A 6,226-nucleotide genomic window follows, 5' to 3' on the forward strand; every position below is an offset into this window, starting at 1 on the left:
TATTGAACTGAAACAATCTTTGGCTACAGCAGCAGAACTAGCCACGCCGAATTACACTTTACCATTCTATTTAGATGTCTCTGGAACGGATACCTGTGCAAACGGCATCCTGTTCCAGAAAAAAGGGGGAGAGAGAGTAATACTGATGTACATCAGACAACATGGAAAAAAGACATCCTCAGTGCATATAGCATGCAGCAGGAATAGCTAAGCTAATTCAGAAAACTGAACATATGGTTATGGGACACAGCTGTATGTATTCACAACACATAGTGTAGTTGCATATGTAAACTCAGAGACATTCACACTCACCCCACTGAGACAAAGGAGAATGAGCAAGATTTTGGAAGCACCAAATATTACCTTCACACATGATGGTATAAACATGGCAGAGCAGATAGGAGCTGGAGAGCCACATACATGTGCAGAAAGGGTAATTAGAGACGAAAAAGTCAGAATGGATTTACAGGCCACACTACTAACAGAGGCTAGAAATCTATTCACAGACAGGTGCTGTTTCAGACATGACACAGAAGGACTCAGAGCGGCATACGCAGTTGTTGAAGACACACGGGAAGAGATGAGAACGCTAAAAGCAGAAAGACTGGAGGGACAGCAGTCAGCACAGAGAGCAGAGGTGAGAGCAGTGATCGAAGCACTCAAAATAGGGAAAGGACAACACATCAATGTTTTCACTGATTCAGCATATGCAGCAGGAGCAGTACATGTGGAGTTGGGCCAGTGGCTGAGAGTAGGATTTCTCACTGCAGATAACAAACCCATAAAACATGAGGCAGAAATGAGAGAACTTGCAGAAGTCCTGTTGTTGCCTAGCAAGGTAGCTGTAATAAAATGCAAAGGTCATGGAACAGGCGCTGACAGGATCACCAGAGGAAATAATGCAGCAGATCAGGCAGCAAAGCAGGCAGCAGGCTATGTTGAACAGATGATTTTGATGTGTTCAGAAACGGACTTACCTCCCCCTGTTGACTGGAATGACTTAACACAACTACAAAACAAAGCCTCTCCACAGGAAAAGACTTTGTGGAAAGCGAGGGGGGCAACTGACACAGGAGGAGTATGGAGGATGGACGACCCATACTGCCACCTGGATTGAGACAAACTGCCATGGAAGAAGCACATGGGGTAGGCCATGTGGGGTGTAGTGACAAACTGTCATTAAATTTCTGATTAACACCTACATCCCTAGACATGGTTTTCCTGAAAAAAAATCAGATCTGACAATGGAACACATTTCAAAAATAAAGACCTCCAGCAGGTGGAGGCTATGTTGGGACTGAAGCATGCTTTTGGTACTGTTTATCATTCACAGTCTCAAGGAAAGGTGGAAAGGATGAATCAAACCTAAAACAAAAATTGGCTAAAATCTGTGCACAGACCAAATTTATATGGGTTCAAGTATTATCTATTGTATTGATGTTCTGGTAATAACGCCATATAATCTACACCCTATGAGCTTCTTACAGGTCGACAGTTTCCTGGACCAGCTGGCCGGCTGAGACTGAAAGAGTATGTAGTACGATATTAATATAAACCATAATGAATTTAAAGCTTTGGTGTTAGTATTTAGCCGAGTGGGTACTCCTGAGGGTCATCAAAAAGAAGTGGTTGGAGCCAAGGTGGACAGGTCCCTATCAGGTGACGGGACGCACCTCACACGCAGTTCGGCTGAGAGGAAAGGGGGACACCTGGTTCCACTGGAGCCAGTGCACAGTTGCAGAGGAGCCTCGATGATCTCTACAGGACGTCCACGCTGATCTGAGGGCGCAGAAGTCTGAATCGGCTGATTTAGATACGGATCCTGTCACAAAAAGGGGCAGAATAATCCCCTGACAGGAATCCAGGATCCCGGGTAGTCTAACCCCAGGGATCTGAAGAAAGAAAACACATCCTGAGGGACGAGAGGACCAGAGAATCAGGCGGGGCGCTGGACGACGAGGCAGACGGACAGGAACACATACATGAACTGATAAAACACAATTTTGAACATTCTTACTGTAGGATAATTTTCATTACATTTGAGCTGTTAGGAGTATCTGGGGGCGGGAACGGTGAAAGACCGACCGATTAAAATACCCCCACATACTATGATGTATAACATGTATTTGTTTTCTTGTTGGGATAACCATATTAGGGTTGTTCATAATTTTTTTGATCTATTGGTTACACTGCGAGTTCCCTGGACAGAGGTATAAACTACATATTCATTTTTTATATTATTAATCTTTATACTGCTCTACTTGTTACTTATATTATTTTTATATTATCCTATTGGTTATAATCATGGTTGTGGTTCTATTCCTCCTGACGGTCTATGTGTTGTTACAGATGGGTCAACACACTGTACTATTTGATCCATGCACTAACTCCACTAATACTTCCCGAAACACAGAATGGCACATGGTTCCTTGTCTGTGCTGTGTTTGTAGGTCATGACCCCTGTTGGATGGTGGAATTTTGGCAAACACATAGTCTGCCTAATACAACCACCTCCACAATCCCAGAGAGTTCAGCAGTGCAGGGAAGCTTAGTGACTGGTAAGAATAATGCTAATTCAGGAGGGGTTGTCATTGTATCAGGAACAGAAGGATTGTCTACTGCTCAATGGTTTCAGGTTGCTACAGGAATAATTGGTTTTTATTAGCTGAATAGTCAGCTAATGCATTCCAAGTTGATTGTGTGGTCTGCTTGGGACCCAGACCTTTGTTACAGGTGGTGCCAGCTTCTCTGACCACCGACTGTTTTATACTAGTTATGGCTCGCTCGGTTTCCCCTAAAAAATGCATGGAATGGGATGTTATATTCCCCATCACCAAGCTATCTGAGAAACATCCTGTGTTTTCCACAGATTTTTCTTGTGTAAACCTTATGGTTACAGGGGCAAGCTTAGGACAGATTAACGAGACATGGTGAATGATCACTAACTTTTCACTAACTTTTTATTAGCTTTGAACACATGTTTACTGTTTGATTGCTCATGATTTTTTATTTTTTACTATTTTTGATACGTATAACCTTTGTCACGGTTTTCTTTAGGTGTTGGACTCTAGTAGAGTCCAAAAGGGGGAATTGTGGAAGTATATAAAGGTTACCTACGCGCTGACATGATACAGAGCACATATTTACACGTATGTATGCTTTTACTCAGAGAAAAAGGGGGACTCTCTACACACACACACACACACACACACATACACCCTTACAGAGAGTTAGGGAGGATGTTTACATTACTGGAGCCCTTTTTGTGGTGAAGGTGGACGTAAGATAAATCATCCAACATAGGAGGGAAACAGAGTGTTTCACAGTCATAAATAACATTATGATAATTAGTAGGTGGAGATAAAGGGGCAACATGTCCCAATATGGGAATACCAACGAGGGTCTTGAAGAACTGTTTATCTATTATGCAAATGTACCTCAACTTTCAATAAAACAAGCCTGTGTCCAGGGGAGGGGCAGAACACGTATGGACGGGAGTGAAGCAGACTGAAAGGCCTGTGTTCACTGTGTTCTCCCTTTTGCAAAAGGCGAAACTACAAAACCCAGGGTATTTTCTTTCACTCAATGTTCTGAATACAGGAGACGGAATCTGACAATCCGGGGTGACCAGGGAAGGTCACGACATCAGCCATGTTGGTCAGTTTGTAACTGGTATCTTTATTGGTTAAGAAGAAAATAATAAGTGTACTCAGTAACGAATTGTGGTGTTAAAAATAGTGAAGTACATTATTTTGTTACATTTGTACTTAAGTACATGTAAAAGTACTGGCTTAAAAATAAAGTACAAGTACCCAGAAAAACTACTTAATTACAGTAACTTGAGTATTTGTAATCAGTTACTGCCACCCCTGGACACATGCAGTCCACCCCTGGATATGTGCAGTCCAGTGCAGTGAGGCATGCTCTGATCTGTACAATGGAGAAACCAAACAACTACTCCAAAAACTGGCCTTCAATGTTTGTCAAAGTTTGTCAAGATGCTCATGTTTAAGGCAAAAGCTGTGACCTTGTTCAAGCGTATTTTCGCTCGAAGCCGTGAACACATGTTAATCAGACAGACGAGGTGGCCGAGTGGTTAAGGCGATGGACTGCTAATCCATTGTGCTCTGCACGCGTGGGTTCGAATCCCATCCTCGTCGTTTCATCTTTTAAGGTCAACGTCCTGACACAGGATCATCACTTGATGGTGTCATAAACATTCCAACTTAAGACAGTTTGGACAGTAGTACTGGTGTCCTATCTACACAGATCAGTCTATGGAGAAGTCCACAGTCTGTGCATTGGTCCAGCTGTAGGTATTAATGGAAAACCCACATTCAGTAGGTCAGGAAATGAGAATATGTGAAAAGGTTCAATATTGAAGACACCTGGAGCCACTCTAACCAGATAATGAACTCAAAACACCTGCAAAGGCCTTTAAATGGTCTCAGTCTAGGTCTGTAGGCTGCACAACCACAGGAAGACTGCTGACTTGACAGTTGCCCAAAAGACGACCATTGACACCTTGCACAAGGAGGGCAAGACACAAAGAGGCTGGCTGTTCACAGAGCTCTGTCCAAGCACATTAACAGAGAGGGAAGGGGAGTACAAGCAAGAGGGAGTACAAAGTGTTCTGCCCAAACAGGGACTTGAACCCTGGACCCTCAGATTAAAAGTCTGATGCTTCCAATACTTCACTAGTACACTTCATGTAGTGCAGTCAGTCCTGATTGACTTGCAATTGACCCTTTATAGAAGGGGGATTAGCTCAAATGGTAGAGTGCTTGCTTAGCATGTGAGAGGTAGCGGGATGGATGAGGATGGATGGATAATGTAGTGGACTCCCACCCAGCAGATCAGAGGTTACAGCATCATTTATTAGCTGAGTTTCCCCTCAGGGAAGCTGCTGTTTAAGATAAGATAAGATAAGATAAGATAAGATAAAACTTTATTAATCCCGAAGGAAATTCTTGTGCCAGAGGTATCATGTTACATTAAATGCAGTTAAGTACAGAGTATAAGAGTATAAGTGTCACTATAATCCAAAATAAGAGTACAGTACTCAGTATGAGCACAATATATGATACATGGATACAAATATGGAGATGTAAGGTGCTAAGTAAACATAAATATAGACAAGTGGAGGGAATGACAGTGATGCCTGACATGATTATCTAGCGCTTCTCCCTACAGAAAGGAGAGGAGTTATACAGTCTGATGGCCACTGGCAGGAAGGACCTCCTGTGGCGTTCTGTGCTGCTCCGCGGTAGTCTCAGTCTACTGCTGAATGTGCTCCTGTAGGACAGCAGTGTGTCGTACAAGCTGTTTACAGAGAGAAACAAGAAAACAACAGTCAGCATCATCTTCCATAAAAACACATGACAATAACATGTGAGACAGAGAGTTTATGATCAGTGCTCCCCCTGCTGGTTAGGACATATGATGACAATGTACAATGTACCAGTCAAAAGTCACTCAGTGGTTTGTCTTTGTTTTTATGACTTTCTACATTGTAGATTCATCCTGAAGACATCAGAGCTATGAAGGAACACATGTGGAATGATGTAGTGAACACAAAGTGTTAAACCAAGCAGAATATGTTTGATGTTTGACATTCTTCCAAGCAGCCAGCTTTTGCTTTGATGACAGCTTTGCACACTCTTTGCATTCTCTCAATCTGAACTGAACCACCAATGCTGTGCAATGCTGACATCTAGTGGTGGAATCGCAGGCTGCAGCCTCCTCATTCCAAAATCAATCCCTCCTCCACATAAAGTCAGAAGTTCTAAATGTGAGTCATTAAATGAGAGGTTCCAGCAGAAACGTCCAAACATCTGAAGAGAAGCTGAGAAGCCTGAGATACAGGGGCTGCAAGCTGAGCTTCAACTGTTCCTGTTTAGACAATAAGAACAGATCATCAATGTCTTTTAAAATGTTCTGATCAAATCACATTAGTTTGTATATTTATATTACACACAGAGCTGTTGTTTCAGTCACATTCATTTGTTATGTGTACAGTGGGTGCAGGAAGTATTCAGACCCCCTTAAATGTTTCACTTTGTTATAGTGCAGCCATTTGCTAAAATCCTTTAAGTTAATTTTTCCTCATTAATGTCCACACAGCTCCCCATACTGACAGAAACACACAGAGTTGTTGACATGTTTGCAGATGTATTAAAAAGACAAAGTGAAATATGACATGGTCCTAAGTATCAGAGCCTTTGCT

The 6,226-nt window shown here is 42.4% G+C and overlaps 1 non-coding gene across 1 annotated transcript; it reads left to right on the plus strand.

Annotated features, from left to right (window-relative positions):
• Nucleotides 1-4,078: 4,078 nt before the first annotated feature.
• Nucleotides 4,079-4,160, plus strand: trnas-gcu (transfer RNA serine (anticodon GCU)). The gene has a single exon. It is a non-coding gene; the product is annotated as a tRNA-Ser (tRNA).
• The last annotated feature ends 2,066 nt before the right edge of the window (nt 4,161-6,226 follow it).

The sequence above is a fragment of the Parambassis ranga genome, unplaced genomic scaffold (assembly GCF_900634625.1).
Source record: "Parambassis ranga unplaced genomic scaffold, fParRan2.1 scaffold_33_arrow_ctg1, whole genome shotgun sequence".
Lineage (NCBI taxonomy): Eukaryota > Metazoa > Chordata > Actinopteri > Ambassidae > Parambassis > Parambassis ranga.